The sequence below is a fragment of the Ailuropoda melanoleuca genome, chromosome 8 (assembly GCF_002007445.2).
Source record: "Ailuropoda melanoleuca isolate Jingjing chromosome 8, ASM200744v2, whole genome shotgun sequence".
Taxonomy (NCBI): Eukaryota; Metazoa; Chordata; class Mammalia; order Carnivora; family Ursidae; genus Ailuropoda; species Ailuropoda melanoleuca.
This window is the reverse complement of record NC_048225.1, coordinates 100,111,885-100,130,981: the sequence shown is the minus strand read 5'-3', so window position 1 is coordinate 100,130,981 and position 19,097 is coordinate 100,111,885. Positions and strand designations below refer to the sequence as shown.

General features: G+C 42.5%; 1 long non-coding RNA gene across 1 annotated transcript; it reads right to left on the bottom strand.

Annotated features, from left to right (window-relative positions):
* Positions 1 to 6,949: 6,949 nt before the first annotated feature.
* LOC117803561 lies at positions 6,950 to 16,968 on the bottom strand. Its single transcript, XR_004627514.1, has 3 exons — positions 16,946 to 16,968; positions 9,230 to 9,357; positions 6,950 to 7,605 (listed from the first exon to the last, which is right to left on the bottom strand). It is a non-coding gene; the product is annotated as an uncharacterized LOC117803561 (long non-coding RNA).
* Between the last annotated feature and the right edge of the window lie 2,129 nt (positions 16,969 to 19,097).

Genomic DNA, 19,097 nt, shown 5'->3' with positions numbered 1-19,097 from the left:
GTGCATGTAACTTTGGATAGATATTATCAAAGTGACTTCTGAGAAGAAAGCTTTCATTCATACCAACAGCATTAAGGGTGCCGGTTTCCCGACACTCAGTCACCACTGGGTATCAAAATATTTCATCTTTGCTAATCTGACGAGTGAAAAGGTGTACCATTGTTTTTATTTGCATCTTAAAATTAGAAATGAAGTTGAGCATCTTTTAATGTTTAGCCATTTCTATTTAATTTCTGTGAACTTAAAATCCATTCTTTCTACACTCATGAAAATATTAGCGGTTTTAGATTACTTCATTGTGTATTTTCTCCTTTTATCGCTCACTTAATCCTGGTCCTGTAATATGATACATGTAGATTCACTCTTCACTGAGTTCCAGGGGCACCTGGGTGGCACAGCGGTTAAGTGTCTGCCTTCGGCTCAGGGTGTGATCCCGGTGTTATGGGATCGAGCCCCACATCAGGCTCTTCCACTATGAGCCTGCTTCTTCCTCTCCCACTCCCCCTGCTTGTGTTCCCTCTCTCTCTGGCTGTCTCTATCTCTGTCAAATAAATAAATAAAATCTTTAAAAAAAACAAAACAAAAACAAAACATTGAGTTCCAGAATGTTAGAGCTGGCGAAACTCCTGAGATCACTCAATGATACAGTCTCATTTACAGATGAAGAAACTGACGTCTAGAGAAGCAAAATTCGATGTCCAAGATTAGATACTGGGTCAACACCAGAACACGTTCTGTCTGACCTATTACTTAGGTGTTTATTCTGCTGCTGACTACGTTGAGAGGTCAGTCATAGAAATTTAAACCACTGCTTGTAATCTATTAATATCCTGAAAAGTTTCTTATGACTGTAACCAGCAACCCAATGAGCCAGCTTCTCCATCCAATTTTTCACTTACTGGTGTATTTTGTCACCGTTTGGCAGTCTGGAGACTGGCTAGCTGTGGACTGTATTCACCCGCCACTGAAGCTTGGCCCTGAAACTGTGCGTGTCAGTGACTAGCTCCGGGAATGGGAGCTCCTTACACTCAGTCAACACCAACTCAAGACAAATCAAGTGAGAAAAATCAATAGTCTCACTCCTGCCTTCTCTTATAGTTTTCATGAATCGTTTAATATAATGAAATAGTCACAGAAACAGAGCATTCTAAAATTCTGTAATGTGTTCTCCTCTTTGTAGAGCCATCCCAAATTCCTCATGAAACTATACCCACTTAATTTCCAGCTTGGATTTAAAATTTACCTTTTCTTCTATTCCTTTTGAGACTTTTAAATAATTCCTAAAATCTGAGTTTATCATTAGGAGAAATTAAAGACGAGAATTTAACCTAAGAATCCCTGAGTGCATGGATCCCAGCCTTCACCATTCCCACTATACCACCTTGGGTTTTTTCCCCAAAGAGATAAAACTTTTTATTATCCATATAATTTAGATACATCTTGGTCTTCTCTTCTTAAATTAACTTTTTAAAATTTAAAGAACGTATAATCTATCAGCTGTAAAGTTATTGATATAATTTTCCAATGGATGGAAGAGACATGATTTTGAAGAAAAGAATGGAACAAGACAAAAACAATTGGCAATTTTATATGTAAGCTACATATTACCAAGTCGTCCATATTAGGAAGCAAAAAAAAAAAAGTGAAATTCAAATATAGAAATAAGAAATAAAATATGTGTATTTTAAATACTATAATTAATAGAAAACGCTTCAATACGTAGTCTCAATTTTTTTTTTTCAGCCAAATGTGCAGCTCAACTGTGGTTCAGCTGGGAATGTGTACCGAGGGGCCTAAGTGCACTATTTCTGTTTTTTGAAAGAGTTGTATTTTTTTCTCCTTTTTTTATTTCCAGGTTATGTTCAGCTAATTATTGAAATGCTGAACATTCTGTCCTAATACTTGAAATTTCTTGACTTCTGTGTGGGCAAAGGGAAGCATAATGGATCCAAGGGAAATTCTCCCAGCCCTCTTTTACTGACCTTCTCTCCAAGTACATTCATAAGAAATTGCATTTAAATAAATTGAATTGTACCTTTGGCTTCAGCTAAATGCAATTTGGAACTAGCTTTTTTAAATACTAATAAAAATGTTCTTGCTTTCAGAAGTTAGCTTTCTATGGAAATAGTGGCAAATATGGGATATTTTTAATATGTATTCAAGAAAACTGATTTCAGATGAAAAAGCTGAGGCTGAGGCTGAGGCTGGATGAAACAAGGGGTCCAGCACCGCTGTCTTACGGATGGAGCAACAAAGACTAAAGAACTGGCCTGGGAATTGTGGTAATGAAGAATGTGTCTGCCTACCAAAATATTTAAGAAAAAGTTGTAGAAATATTCCTTTTCGTTACTCTTCCCTCACCCCAAAAAAATACCTGGTGGCCAGATTTATCAGGATCCTGACAACTGAGACCTATCACTGACTAAAGACAATGGGGATACCCTAAATACCAATAACTCTGATTACCAAACAATGAATAAGGGTAAAGCCAGAAGGGAATTAGATACTGCCCGGTAAGTCAAGGCAAGCTCGGTGTTAGGTAGGGGTGCCAGGGGACCCTCACTAAGGGAAATGTATGCTCTTCTCTCTTTTGCAAGCTTTCTTTTCTTTTTTAAATATAGGGGTACAGTGGCAGAGTACTATTATTTAACTGGAAGTGTATACAAAAGTTTGTTCTTAAATGATTTTTTGATCAATAATTATCCATTTAAAAAGTATACCATTGTAAAATTAAAAACCGGTGTGCCACGGTGTATATACGGTGATGGTGAGATGAACCAGGCTGAGACTGACCACGGGTGCTGTCGCAGTTGCCCCAGTTGGCATGGTGTGGAATGGTGGGGTCAGGAATGGATCAAAAGTGACAGTTAAAAGTGATTTTGGGGCACCTGGGTGGCTCAGTCGGTTAAGTGGCTGACTCTTGATCTCAGTTCAGGTCTTGACCTCAGGGCTGGGAGTTCAAGCCCTGCCTTGGGCCCCAGGCTGGGCATGGAGACTACTTAACACCTGCCCCTCGCCCCCCGCCACACACACAAAGTGATTTTGCATTTTTTTCTGATCTCAAAGCTTATTCTTAACCACAGCTCTGTGTGTGTGTGTGTTTGTGTGTGTGTGCGCAAAACTACTTAGGAAGTTGAAGCAAGGGGTGTTTATACACATCTATAATCATCAAGGAAAGTTTACTAAAGAGGTTAGATATAAGGAGAGCCTTGAAATATGGACAGGCTTTTTTTTTCAATTTGAATTGTAATTATTGTTTTAAAACTTAATATTTTTCTTATAAAAATAATACATGTTCTTTACAGAAAAATTAGAGAGAATTTAATAATAAAAAGAAAAAAAACCCCACCTAGAATTGTGCAGCCAAGAGACATCTCCTTTTAACAACTTGATGTATATCTTTTAAAACCTAATTTCCTGGGGTGCCTGGGTAGCTCAGTCAGTTAAGCATCTGCCTTGGGCCCAGGTCATGATCCCAGGGTCCTGGGATCAAGTCCTGGTATTAAGCCCCACATTGGACTTCCTGCTCAGCGGGGGAGCCTGCTTCTCTCTCTCCCTCTGCCTGATGCTCTGCCTTCTTGTGCTCTCTCTCTCTCTCTCTCTGTGTCAAATAAATAAATAAGCAAAAACTTAAAGATAAATAAATAAAACCTAATTTCGTTTTTCTAGCTAAATTGGTGGGTAGATAAATGGAGAGAGAGAGAAGAATGAGCATGACTATATCAGGCTACTGGTGTGTTCTTTTTGCTTGTTTGCTTAGTCAACATGACATTATGGAAGTCATAGTTTAACAGGATCATGGATCCAGAAAGGATGGTAAGATCTGACTCATAAGTAGTTGTGCACTTTGGGTTCACATTTAGGGTGAGGAGGGGTGTTGGAGCCAGATTTGCAGGGCCTGAAACTATCAGACTAAAGAGTATGAAATCTATTTGGTAGAAAAGGTAAAACCATTAAGCCATTTTTTGATCATTCTAAAGCTCTGCTTTAGAAAGGTTAATTTGGGGATCATATACTAGGTGGACAGAGATATGAGGAGATTCGAAGGTTAAAGCTTGTTAGAGGACCACTCCAGGGAAGAGGAATTGGGAACAAAGACCTTGTGGTGACAGTAGGAAGACAAGAGAAGAGCCACGGAAGAGGAAGAATTAATGGGGTAGCTGGGCAACTGACTCGTGTGTATGGTAAGGAAGGAAAAAAATCAAAGATGGATGAGAGTGAGGGCTGCCAGTGGTGGGGTGTCAGTAATCATGGAGACATGGGAGGAAGAGCTGACCCTAGGAGCAAAATGATTACATGTCAACTTTGGGAGGTCAGTGGGACATCAGGTGTCTGTTAGGCAATCACATATGTGAATGTGTGGCAAATGGCACATGTCTCTCAGTTACCCATAAAAAGCTCCTCAAAGCCAAGGGTGGGAGATGCATTAAAACCATTAGTTTGAGTCTTCCATTTTTGTTGAGCTTCCTAAAAAGTCATCTCTTGCGAAGTGTCACTGCCATCCACACAATCCGTTTAATGCTAGTGACCATGGGTCATATTTAACTGAGCTCTGCGGTCACACATGGTTTTAGACCACAACTGCTAGATTATAATTTCATTCTGAGATTTCTTTCTTAGAATAAGTTGATTAATTTTGTTCTTTTTGAAGGTAGCAGAGTGACTGCATCTCAATTGTAAACCTACATGAGAAGGAAATGACATCTTTTGAACAGAAAGGGAGTATGAAGAATAACTGTCTGGTTTGAGAGCCAGATGGTCCGCATTTGGGAATGATCATGCCCACTTCTCACTCTTCCAATTACAACATACCTCAGCTAACTTTATGAAAATGACAAGAATCTTATTCCAAGTCATTAAAAAGATTTCATGCTATGAACCCAATGTTCAATGAACCATTGTAAGATTTAAGAACATATTGGTGTCAACCAGGAAGATTACATTAACTCTTTTAAGGCCTTCATATTTGAATTAGCTGATGACAAGCTGTAAAATGCTTTCATGATATCTTGGAAAGATGATTCTTCTTACGGTTTTGTTTTCAGGGACATCGGCTGTGTGTACTTCACCTAAAGACTGAACCCCTGCATCTAGAGCCCAGATTTAGACCTTGGAGGATTCTTAAGACCCAATCTTATATCCCATAAGTTTCTTGATTCTGTCCATCTTCACATTTTCCCTTTGCTACTGCTCTCTGATTCAATTCAATCTCCTTGACGCTTCTTGACTGAGGCTATTAGAATAGTTTAACCGGACTCTCTGCCTCTAGTCTCATCTCCAATCCCTCCTCCTTGATGGCAGCATGATCTTTCTAAAGCACAGCTCTGAATATGACACTTCCCTACTTAAAAACCTTTCAACATTATTTATAATAGCTAAGATACGGAAGCAACCTAGGTGTCCACTGATAGATGAATGGATAAAGAAGATGTAGTGTCTATACACAACGGAATATTACTCAGCCATAATAATGAATGAGATTTTTGTCATTCAAGACAACATGGATGGACATAGAGGGCATTATGCTAAGTGAAAAAAGCCATTCAGAGAAAGACAAGTACCATCTGACTTCTTATATGTGGAATCTAGGGGCACCTGGGGGGCTCAGTCAGTTAAGTGTTCAACTCTTGATCTCAGCTCAGGTCTTAATCTCAGCATTGTGAGTTTGGACCCTGTGTTGGGCTCCACACTGGGTGGGAAGTCTACTTAAAAATAAACAAACAAACACACAAACAGACTAACAACAACAACAAAACAGACTCATAAATACAGAGAGCAAACTGGTGGGTGCCAAAAGGGAGAAGGCAGAGGATGGGCAAAATAGGTGAAGGGGATTAAGAGGTACAAACTCCTACTTATAAAATAAATGTGGTACAGATAGGAATGAAAAAGCACAGCATAGGAAACAGAGTAAAAAATATTGTAATAATTTTCTGTGGTGACAGATGATAACTACACTTATTGTGATGAGCATTTTGTAAAGTATAAAATTGTTGAATCACTGTTATATACCTGAAACAAATGTAATTTGTATGGCAACTGTATTTCAACTAAGAAAAAAAACCCAAAAAAACCTCAAAAACCTTTTCAACACTGGCATTGTTTATGGAGGAGAGTGCGAGCACCTTAGCATCCCAGAACAAAACCTGATACACCCCGTCTTTAATACCTCATCTGCAATCACTCCCTCTGACATTGTCCACACTTGTCATACCTCCATGCCTTTGCACGCACGAATTCTGTATTGGTTAATATCTTCTGCTTGGCAAACTCCTATTCATTCCTCAATGTCCAGTTTGTATGTTCTCTCTGTGTCTTCTTTCTCTCTTTATCTTTCCATGCTGGCTGAATAAATTCCTCTCTCATCTTTAGTCACTGCATTATAATGCACATCATGTGGTATATGGTTAGTTATTACATGTCTTTTTCTCTGGCTAGAATGGGAAATTTCCAAGGGTAGGAACTATATTATATGTATCCCTTCACCTTTTCAGGAAACATAAAATAAGGGTTTTTTTTTTTTAAGTATTCTTTTTTTTTTTTTTTTTAAGATTTTATTTATTTATTTGACAGAGACAGCCAGTGAGAGAGGGAACACCAAGCAGGGGGAGTGGGAGAGGAAGAAGCAGGCTCCCAGTGGAAGAGCCTGATGTGGGGCTCGATCCCAGAACGCTAGGATCACGCCCTGAGCCGAAGGCAGATGCTTAATGACTGTGCCACACAGGTGCCCATTTTTTAAAGTATTCTGAGTCAATTTCAATCTCTAGTTTGGAGTTTGTTACTTATAAGCCAAATTGAATGGAAAAGAGAGGAGTCCTGTTTAACAGTGAGTACATATATTTATAACTCTCATCTTTCTGTAATAAAACTGATATTTTATAGAATATTTGGAAAATGGAATGTAATAAAATTTTCTTTTTCTCAATTTACTGTTACCTTCAAAGCCCTCCCTCAACATTCCTTTTAACTTTGTTCTTCAAAATGTTATAAAACATATTGGTACAATTTCATATATTAAATATAGCACAGTGAGAGTAATTCAGTCTTTCTGCAGTGATTGGGAATGGTGATGAGTCAAGAATCTTTAAAATGTTGCTATATCTTGCTCTGGTAATCTCTAGTAATCTAAGGAATCAACTTTAAATACAGGAAAACATCTTAGCTGAGAACTGCACCAAGCTTGTGCTGAGATCTGCGGCTGTCTTGGAGACGCGTCACATAGCTCTCCGTTCAACAGAGCTTGCTGAGAGAAGAGTCGTGGGCTGACAGCCAGCAGCTGCTGCACCTTGGGATCCAGCATAACGTTCACAGCAGGGCCGTGCTCTCTGCAGACTGCTCGACCTCGTGACCCGGCTGAGGCCTTCTCAGAGCAGGTGCAACTCTGCAGTTTGAGGACATTCTTATCCAGTTCTTCCTTCCCTCTGTTCTTCCACAGGTGTCAGACCCTTGTTTTGCTCAAAAGTCTTTTCCAGATTACGCCTGCATCTCTTCCCTTGATCCCTCACAGAAGTTCCCCTGGTAAATCTGCACTTCTGAATCCATCTTGGCATCTGCCTCCCCGAGGCTTTAAAGCGGCAGGACCTCTAGGGTGGGAATAGAGGTCACCTAAGGCAAGAAGGAAGACAGAGATGTTCAGGCCGAGTGGCTAGCATGGCACATTCAAGGGGAGATGCCAGTGTGTTTGGAGGGGAATCACGGTGTGGGATGACATGGAAGGGGGGGGCAGGGGCTTTTCCTTTCAATAAAACCCACTAAAAGGGGCGCCTGGGTGGCTCAGCTGTTAAGCGTCTGCTTTTGGCTCAGGTCATGATCCCAAGGTTCTGGGATGGAGCCCCGCATCGGGCTCCCTGCTCGGCGGGAGGCCTGCTTCTCCCTCCCACACTCTGCTTGCTTGTGTTCCCTCTGTCGCTGTCTCTCTCTGTCAGATCAATAAATAAAATCTTTAAAAAAAAATAAAACCCACTAAAGGATTTTAATCAGAGAGGATGATCAGCTTTGTGTTTTGAAAAGATTATTCTGGCATCTTTGTAGCAAAGGACACAGTTTGGAAGAGTCTAAATGAGAGTTCGTGGTAGTTCACATTGGGGTGGTGGGGAGACGAAGATGTATTGGCACCTTTGAGAAATAATTATGAAAATGTTGGTGATGAATCAGAAATAAGGAGATAAGGGAGAGGAAGCATACATGCTTTATCAAGTTTTGGCTGCTGTGACTAGATGGATGGACGTGCCAGACACTGAGCTTGGGAACTCTTGATGGGAACTGAGTGTGGAGGGAGGACGGTGTTCATTGGATTTGTACACACTGAGTGTGAGATGCCCAAGAGTGAACGCCCAAGAAGGGAGGCGTGTAAGCATTGGGAACAAGGCCAGGTGGGTGAGAGACAGGTGCGCGGGTGGCGGGTGATTATAGCTGTGGTCTGGATGCAGAAGCCTGTGATTAGGACCCAGAGTCTGTCTCCGTGAAGGCCTGGGAGTGGCTGAGATGTCAGGAGACGACTGCATCCCCTCCGCTAAGGGGGCTGTGGCAGAACTGTAGGACGAGTCTCAGAGGGACGCAGGTTTTGTCCTGGTATCTTCCTTGATGTCTTTGCATGGTTCAGCAAAAGCATGGGTGAGTGAGGTCTGAAGGTGGCAATGAGGAGCCGCAGGGTAACCTTCCTCCCAACACAGGTACACGGAGTGTGGGACATACAAACACGCATGCGCACCTGCACGCACACGAAAAGATTTATTTTAAGAAATTGCTCCAATTGTAGGGGCTGCAAGTCTGAAATTTGTAGAGCGGGCTGGCAGTCTGGGAACTCAGGCAGGCGTTGATACAACGGTCTTGAGGCAGAAATTCTTCTTTTTCCCGGGAACCTTAGTTTTTGCTGTTAAGGTCTTTCAATGGATTGAAGGAAGCCCACCAGTATTATTAAGGATAATCTCTTTACTTCGAGTCAGCCGATGGTGGGTGTTCACCACAGCGACACCTGGATCAGTGTTTAGTTAAGTAACTGGGAGCTACAGCTGAGCCAGGTGGACAGTAAAACTGACCCTCACAAAGACTGGAAACCACGGGAGGGGCGGGGTCCTGGAGGTTTCAAAGACCAACGAGAGGAAGGAGTGTCCTGCTAAGTCTGAAGACTCAGGGAATGTGCTGGTTAGGGACCGGCCTTTCTAGAAGGTCTAGAAGAAGGATTTGTGAACTCAGAGAAGACTGTGGGCTGAGGACGAAAAGGACATACCGCAGAGCGTCCTATGACTCTGGAGGAACAAGGGTGACAGAGGCTCCCTCTTCTTCCTCATACCCACAGGGGGGCCGGAGTCCAGCTTGACTCCTCTGAGGTCTGGTCTGTCTTCACGGACCCCTTCTCTGGATGGAGGGAAATAGAATACGTTGGGCATGGCGGTGGCATAATGCCCTGTGCTGGGCCACCCTTACGTCCCACTCTTCTAGTAATTTCTATGGGGCTCTGCTGTTATATTTCTGTAATACTTATTTCCTAGCACAGACGGCTGTGTTTTTATAGTGGCTTTCTAAATTGTTTGTTAACTATTGCCAACTATGCTATGATTCAGAAAGGAAGGCTTTCGGGAGCGGGGTAGCCAATCAGTGTAAGCAGGAACTGCCACCTGTGGGAAAACATAAGTAAAATTTGCCAATATTTTTGGTGGTATGAATATATTTGTACTTTGAAAGCACAGACTTGTTTAGGAGTGGATATTTACCCAATAATGTCTCAAGAACTGTCAGAGCGACGAATAGGAAACTAAAAACTACTAGCATTATGTGATTTGGTACATGTTTCTTGTCTTTGGACCTCAGTTTTCTTCCCTGTAAACGGGGTAGAAGATTCCAGATTCCTGAGTTATCCCAGATTATGATGAGAAGCAGGTCAAATGAACAGATAACATTAATTTGTTAGGAGAGGTTAAGACACCCGGCTGATGGAGACTGTTGTTATAACCTTGGGATTTTTTATTATCATTCTCCTTATTTACAGAAAACCTAACTGCAACTTGGAATTTTAACGTGGCCTCAACACAAGGGAAAACAGTACGCTTGGGGGCAGTGCTTGGGTCTTTCCATATTACATTTAATATTAAATATTTAATTAAATATTAAAAATAGCTTACTATTGACTTGCCTCTGTCTGATTTCTTAATCAGTGAAATGTTTATTTAGACTTTCTCTCCACAGTCTGGGTCTCACCCTGTTGGATGAAAGCCCAGGGTGGCCAGGCGTTTTGACACAAGGGCCACACAGTGGTTTCTGATAGAGCCTCTGGGCCTCCCCCTCCCAAGGCTGCGCCTGTCCGCCGCAGACAAATTGCACCGCCTCGGGATATTGACCGTTTGCCTGCCGGTTCATTTTATTCTCCCCTCGGCGAACAGGGGCCGAATTTGTCGCTCTTTCACTTCCAATTTGGGAGGTCGATTTCAGTCTTAGAAATCGGAATTCTTTGCCCTCATATACATGCATCCCATTGAAAACTCACAGGAATTCAAATGGTGACGGAAGTGTTAATACGGTTTCACTGGCGCACGGTTCGCTGACTTATTGGCCCTCTTTAGCGGATGTGGCTAGCGCTCACACCACAGCAAGCCCCATGGGGCCCTACCTGCCGCGACCTGGTCACCCGCAGGGTCACGTCGTGGCTACAGGGCGTTATGAAGAAGGCTGGCTAAAAATATGTCGTTTGACATCACCTCGAATTTTATTCATCCATTTGGAAGTTGTGATTTTGAGGGCAAAGATTATTTTGAATTTTACCTTCCCAGTTTTACAGGGCAAATTAATTGTGCTAGCTTAAAAATTTTTGTCTTTGGAGATTAAACTCTTTACAAGCACTAGGTAGATGACTCTTTGCAGATCACTGATGTGTTAATTGTACTTCATAGCCTTTACTGTGTAAACTATTCAGGCTGTCAAGTTCATAAAACAGAGTGTTTGCTTAAAAATGTGTACATTTCAAGTCCCGAGTTAGAAGGAAGCTACCCGGGTTTCAGTGGTTCCTAGAGCACCCGCACCACCTCCCCGGCCCTGCGCGGCACCCCCCCACCCAAGGCTTGAGGCTAGGGCGGTCTCTTCAATATGCAAACCTGATTCTCTTTGAATACCCTTCATCACCTTCAGGCTCCTCCAGCCTTCCGGTCCTCCTTGCTGCCCACCCTCTGCCTCATTTTCCACCCTCCCCCACAGGCACTTGAGTTCCAGTCACGCCGAACAATTTGCAATTACAGAGGGATTTATGAGCTATCAAGGCTGTGTCTGTGCCCTGCACTTCCTTCCATCAGGAACGTCTTTCCCCGCTGTGTCCTCTTCCTTCTGTGAATTTCAAGACGAAACTCACATGTCTCGTCACCCACCCCCTCATGCCCCACCCTTCCTCTGGGTCCGCAAAGGGCCTATCTCTCACTGCACCCAAGCCAGCTGTAATTGCTTATTTATCTAGTTTCTCCCTATCAGACCGGAAGATTACTCTCAAGTGGGACTGGTTTCCCTCTCTGAACCCCAGCATCTAATACACTGTATGATCCTTTACAAGCACTCAATAAATATTTCTTGAATAAGTCATTCCCTTCTATTTTCTACACTTGTTCTAAAGAGGACATCTTCTAGTTAATTTACTCTTAGCCTCGTTTCTTAGTTTATAGGTCTCCACTCCCCGAACTGTGATCCCAGGACAGCAGCAGCTGCACCAGCTGATGGCTTGTTAGAAATGCAGAGTGTCAGCCCCATCCCAGACCTGAGAATTGGAATCTGCACTTTAGGAAGATCTCCAGGTGACTATTTGCACCTTGAGGTTTGAAAAGCACTGCCAGGGACAACTGAAAGTAATGTAACTTTGTTTCTTTTTAAATACCTCTGGCATTTAGATTTTTAACCCTTTATCTGAAATAATAGTGGACTATTCTAAGCTATTTTGTAAAAGTTTTTACTAAAACTGTCATGTGCTAAATTGAGGAGTAATTTTTAATGAAAAATATAAATTATCATTGACGTTTGATACTATTGGAGACACAAGAAATTTCTGTCTGTAAAAGGGACATGAGACCACACAAATGAGTCAAGTATNCGGTGGCATAATGCCCTGTGCTGGGCCACCCTTACGTCCCACTGTTCTAGTAATTTCTATGGGGCTCTGCTGTTATATTTCTGTAATACTTGTTTCCTAGCACAGACGGCTGTGTTTTTATAGTGGCTTTCTAAATTGTTTGTTAACTATTGCCAACTATGCTATGATTCAGAAAGGAAATGGCTTTTGGGAGCGGGGTAGCCAATCAGTGTAAGCAGGAACTGCCACCTGTGGGAAAACATAAGTAAAATTTGCCAATATTTTTGGTGGTATGAATATATTTGTACTTTGAAAGCACAGACTTGTTTAGGAGTGGATATTTACCCAATAATGTCTCAAGAACTGTCAGAGCGACGAATAGGAAACTAAAAACTACTAGCATTATGTGATTTGGTACATGTTTCTTGTCTTTGGACCTCAGTTTTCTTCCCTGTAAACGGGGTAGAAGATTCCAGATTCCTGAGTTATCCCAGATTATGATGAGAAGCAGGTCAAATGAACAGATAACATTAATTTGTTAGGAGAGGTTAAGACACCCGGCTGATGGAGACTGTTGTTATAACCTTGGGATTTTTTATTATCATTCTCCTTATTTACAGAAAACCTAACTGCAACTTGGAATTTTAACGTGGCCTCAACACAAGGGAAAACAGTACGCTTGGGGGCAGTGCTTGGGTCTTTCCATATTACATTTAATATTAAATATTTAATTAAATATTAAAAATAGCTTACTATTGACTTGCCTCTGTCTGATTTCTTAATCAGTGAAATGTTTATTTAGACTTTCTCTCCACAGTCTGGGTCTCACCCTGTTGGATGAAAGCCCAGGGTGGCCAGGCGTTTTGACACAAGGGCCACACAGTGGTTTCTGATAGAGCCTCTGGGCCTCCCCCTCCCAAGGCTGCGCCTGTCCGCCGCAGACAAATTGCACCGCCTCGGGATATTGACCGTTTGCCTGCCGGTTCATTTTATTCTCCCCTCGGCGAACAGGGGCCGAATTTGTCGCTCTTTCACTTCCAATTTGGGAGGTCGATTTCAGTCTTAGAAATCGGAATTCTTTGCCCTCATATACATGCATCCCATTGAAAACTCACAGGAATTCAAATGGTGACGGAAGTGTTAATACGGTTTCACTGGCGCACGGTTCGTTGACTTGTTGGCCCTCTTTAGCGGATGTGGCTAGCGCTCACACCACAGCAAGCCCCATGGGGCCCTACCTGCCGCGACCTGGTAACCCGCAGGGTCACGTCGTGGCTACAGGGCGTTATGAAGAAGGCTGGCTAAAAATATGTCGTTTTACATCACCTCGAATTTTATTCATCCATTTGGAAGTTGTGATTTTGAGGGCAGAGATTATTTTGAATTTTACCTTCCCAGTTTTACAGGGCAAATTAATTGTGCTAGCTTAAAAATTTTTGTCTTTGGAGATTAAACTCTTTACAAGCACTAGGTAGATGACTCTTTGCAGATCACTGATGTGTTAATTGTACTTCATAGCCTTTACTGTGTAAACTATTCAGGCTGTCAAGTTCATAAAACAGAGTGTTTGCTTAAAAATGTGTACATTTCAAGTCCCGAGTTAGAAGGAAGCTACCCGGGTTTCAGTGGTTCCTAGAGCACCTGCACCACCTCCCCGGCCCTGCGCGGCCCCCACCCCCACCCAAGGCTTGAGGCTAGGGCGGTCTCTTCAATATGCAAACCTGATTCTCTTTGAATACCCTTCATCACCTTCAGGCTCCTCCAGCCTTCCGGTCCTCCTTGCTGCCCACCCTCTGCCTCATTTTCCACCCTCCCCCACAGGCACTTGAGTTCCAGTCACGCCGAACAATTTGCAATTACAGAGGGATTTATGAGCTATCAAGGCTGTGTCTGTGCCCTGCACTTCCTTCCATCAGGAACGTCTTTCCCCGCTGTGTCCTCTTCCTTCTGTGAATTTCAAGACGAAACTCACAGGTCTCGTCACCCACCCCCTCATGCCCCACCCTTCCTCTGGGTCCGCAAAGGGCCTCTCACTGCACCAGAGCCAGCTGTAATTGCTTATTTATCTAGTTTCTCCCTATCAGACCGGAAGATTCCTCTCAAGTGGGACTGGTTTCCCTCTCTGAACCCCAGCATCTAATACACTGTATGATCCTTTACAAGCACTCAATAAATATTTCTTGAATAAGTCATTCCCTTCTATTTTCTACACTTGTTCTAAAGAGGACATCTTCTAGTTAATTTACTCTTAGCCTCGTTTCTTAGTTTATAGGTCTCCACTCCCCGAAGTGTGATCCCAGGACAGCAGCAGCTGCACCAGCTGGTGGCTTGTTAGAAATGCAGAGTGTCAGCCCCATCCCAGACCTGAGAATTGGAATCTGCACTTTAGGAAGATCTCCAGGTGACTATTTGCACCTTGAGGTTTGAAAAGCACTGCCAGGGACAACTGAAAGTAATGTAACTTTGTTTCTTTTTAAATACCTCTGGCATTTAGATTTTTAACCCTTTATCTGAAATAATAGTGGACTATTCTAAGCTATTTTGTAAAAGTTTTTACTAAAACTGTCATGTGCTAAATTGAGGAGTAATTTTTAATGAAAAATATAAATTATCATTGACGTTTGATACTATTGGAGACACAAGAAATTTCTGTCTGTAAAAGGGACATGAGACCACACAAATGAGTCAAGTATGGCTAATAAATTAAGTTTCCTCGTTAGGAGGGGCATAAGGAAGACCACTGGTTGGAAAAGGAGGCAAGAAAATTGGTCTTGAAATTTTATCTGTATGACAACATATTCTTTTGCTTAGATTACATTACTAAGTTAACATGTAATTTTTCTAAAGATACATTTATCCACATTTTATAAAGGATTGAGGAAATGCCAGCTGTTCATAACAAGGAATGAGTTAACTTCCTTTCTTCTTCTTCTTTTTTTTTTTTTTTTTTGGTAAAACCTCACATCCAATCCACCAGCAAATCCTCTAGGCATTACCTTTGGAAGGTATCCAGGCCCTGACCGTGTCTCACCACTTTTCCCAATACGGATCTTTTTTTTTTTTTTTAAAGTAATGTGGGGTGTGAACTCATGACCCCCCCCCATCAAGAGTCACGTGCTTTACCGGCTGAACCAGCCAGGCACCCCTTCCCAGTACTGTGCTAATCCAAGCCACCTTCATCTCTTGGCCTGAATTATTACAAGAGCCTCCTGTCGTCTTCCTACTCCACTCGACCCCCCAACGCTCTGTTCTCCACTCCGTTGTCAGATCATAAAATAATGGCATGTCTCACAATTTATGTGTGATGAATTGATATTAAATTTGAAGAAATCAGGTATTTCTCACCTGGACTCTCAGGTCAAAGAGCGACCAAAGAACACAGTCACTTTCATAAGAACTATGTTGTTTGTGATGTAATAAACACAAGGGCTCACGAAGCTAGTGGCATCTGTATCTTAAGTGCAAGGCTATTGCCTGCTTTAACTTTCAAACAATGTGAACATTCATTGTGAATTAATAGACAATAAGAAATCAAGTAGGTTTTCATGTTTTGAGTGGTAATGGCTTTCCGAATCATGTTCTAAGTCATATTTTCCTTATCCTGGAAAATCAAGAATCTTTTGACACTGAAGTTATCAGTGAGAGGACAATTTTTGATTGTTGGATTCTCTTTGAAAGCATTTATAAGAAAAGTGAAGAGAAAGATTTTCGTACAAATCAGGACATGTATTCTTTTTTCAAGGGGAAAGATAGATCATTAGTACTGCTTTTCAAATTGTGTTTTCAAAGATATGTTAATCCTAAGAAAAGCAATTAAATATTTGACTCAATCCAAGAAATGTTTACTGAGCACCTACTGTGAGTAGGTCTCGACTTAAAAGAAGCTAAAGCTGTGAGCAGGCCTGGGTCCCTGGTGGAGAGCTTGGCCACCCAAAACTTCATGATAGAAGAAACATGGGACATTCAGCAGACTTTTCATTCCTTTTTAATGCATTAGAGCCATGTGATGGCACATTACACTTGGGGGACCTGTGTTTTGTTTATGCTGGGAGATTTGTGACCGATCTTTGTAAGCTTTGTTTTCTCCCTGAGAGCACAGCAATTCACTAGAAAGGAAGGAAAGAGGGAGGAAGGAAAGATCACTGCCTTTGGGCATCTGGGCCAGGACCTGAATCACTGCTCTCTTAAGCCCCTGGCCAAGGGTGGATAAATCGCCTATGTATTTACTCTCCCCTGCTCAAGAAAGTACATGTCCAGAACTGTCCACGCAAAGATGTAGAACAAGGTTCAGCAGCCTGGGGACAAAGTAGGAGCCGGTTTGGGGAGCACGGTAATCTGATTTAAGCGCAGTTGGCAACAGTGGGAAGGGAGGATGGGTAGTGGGGAGAAGGGAGAGCCTTCCTTGCTGCCCTCTCCCTCCCATCACCCTCCGTATCTGGGAGCGATGGTTTCTCTTAGATGTCCCCAGATATACAAGTGACAGGTGTGCGCCTCACCCCATGTTTGCAAAGCCACTGTCCTTCCCTTCCCCCACATCCACGCTTCTAACGGTGTGGGGGCGGGGGGGGGTGCTGAAAAAACCCTTGATACCTGGGCCCCTGAAGTCATAGACGCCCGTGTAGGCACTGGTGGGATGACAGGAGCTCTTTTCCATCCCTGACCCCTCGAAAAATCCCTGACGGAGACAGAAGGGAGACAACGTGCCTTTATTCTGCTTGGAGAGCTCAGAAGCAAACATACAGGATTAATAACAAGTATTTTACTAACTGATTATAAGATAAGCAGACTTTGAGTTTCCCTATTCCCCTGTAATTATAATGAATTGTGTTCAAACATAAAAACGTCTGTAGTCCCAATTTTTGCCGAAGTCCCCTCCTTAAGATTAAAACAGTGCTTACCCACCGTTGTGCTTTGGATCCTTCTCGTATCTTCACATCTGTTAGGAGGCTTTGTTGCATATCAGATTATATTTGGGAAAGTTTTCCGCAGTGCTTCAAAAACAGGAAATTGGCATCTTTGTGGATCATAAATCAAAGTTGGATGGAAACCCCCTTCTTTTGACTCGCATAGTGCCAGCTAAGCTCTTGCTGCATCTCGTGAAAATAAACGCAGGAAGTTCTGAGGATGCTTCTGCAGAGTTAAAAAAAATTACGTATATCTGAAATCACTTGATATCAACTCCCAACACATGGATACCTTATTCGGCCATAATTTTCCACAGAATGAGGTAAGACAATAACAGCTTTAATATTAGGAAAAAGAATGACACTTCTTATTGTTACTTGGTTGATCCTAGATGACATGTTTTTTCTTTATTCAGTGTAATGGCCTCATCCCACCTCCTTTTTTTTTCTCCCACATCTTTTTTCCAAATCCCTCCATGTTTTGAGCTCGTACTTTTTGTCCCTTCCAGGCCCTTGTCTTCTGGTCTCTGATCTGCCCTGTGGATCTCCCTTGGCTGAAGTTCCCGCTTCTCATGTGTCCATAGGCCCGTATTCAGCCTCTTACACCTTTGTAAGTGGCATCCACATTTCAGTGCGGCCCCTTCCATAAAATTCTCCTCTACTAGTAACATTTCAGGCCCCGATATGGCTGGATAAGGTGTCTGCACTGTAGTGTTGAAAATAAGCCAGATCCTCCTTTGACTTCCCTTTACGTTAAAATGAAACGAAGCAAAAGGAAACCAAGAGAAAACAAGGATGAGAAGCAGAAACCACTGAGCTACTTTCATTTTTCTGCTTGGTTATGCCAAAGTAATTATTTTTATTTTATTTTATTTTATTTTATTTTATTTTATTTTATTTTATTTTATTTTAAGTAGGCACCACACCCAGTGTGGCTTGAACTCACAACCCTGACGTTGAGACCTGAGCTGAGATCAAGAGTCCCACGCTTGAGCCACCCAGGCACCTCCCCAAAGCGATTGTTTTTAAAGATGTGAAATAATCTTATGATAACGGTGTGTTTCCTTGCCTTTTCTTTAAATATGCATTTCACCTGAAGTAGAGAAAAGGGAGATTTGTCTCAAAGAGTCAAGCAGCCGGTGATGAAATGGAGAAGTAGACACAAAGTTTACCATCCCACTCTTCCACGTTTTGTTTCATAGGTTCTGCACGCACTACCTGGCTCTGTGGCGAAATTCCTGGGCTTTGTGTTCAGATGCAGCTGGGTTGGCATCCCGGCCTGGCCACTACCGGCTGTGTGGCCTCAGGAAATGCTCAGTATTTAACCTACCACACCACGCTCATGCCCACGTCTAGGGTTGCGGTATGAATAAAAGGAGACAATTTAACTACTAAGGGCTCAGCCCTTTAAAGGGTGCAATAATCTTTGTCTTCCTTGTCCCTATTTTCACAAATGACCCTGGGTATTGGGTGGGTGGAAGAGTCCCCCATGTTCTGTGTGTCTGGCCGCCCATGTCAAGAGACTCGAGGTCTCCCCTTTCTCCTGCAGGGGGTCACACCACTTTCAGGCTCCTTTAAGGGAGGTGGTGAGGGGTGAGCGAGCTCTGGTCAGGCATTGCCCAGGGAGCTGGGCTTGAATCCAGGCCACACAATGGTCATAGGAACATTTGACACTCAAATAATACAAGGCCACAAGGCCGGAGCCGAGGGGAAATAAAACCTGTTACAGCAACACTCAGGGGCAATGTAACACGTGTTTCCACACTTATTTTTAGCAGTTCATTCTACCCCCACAGCAGAGAGCTTTGGCTAGTCCTAATTTGTTTCTGAGGAAAATCCTTGGGACAAGATTTTTGTTTTTGTTTTTGTTGCTTTTTTTTGTGGGGGGAGGGGCAGACGGAGAGGAAGAGAGAGAATCTTAAGAAGGCTCCACGCATTGAAGTAGAGAGTATTATGCTAAGGGAAATAAGTCAGTCAGAGAAAAACAATTATCCTATGATTTCACTCCTATGTGAATTTAAGAAGCAAAACAGAGGAGCATAGGGGGTGGGAGGGAAATATAAAACAAGATGAAATCAGAGAGGGAGACAAACCATCAGAGACTCTCGATCATAGGAAACAAAGTGAGGGTTGCTGGAGGGGGCGGGGGT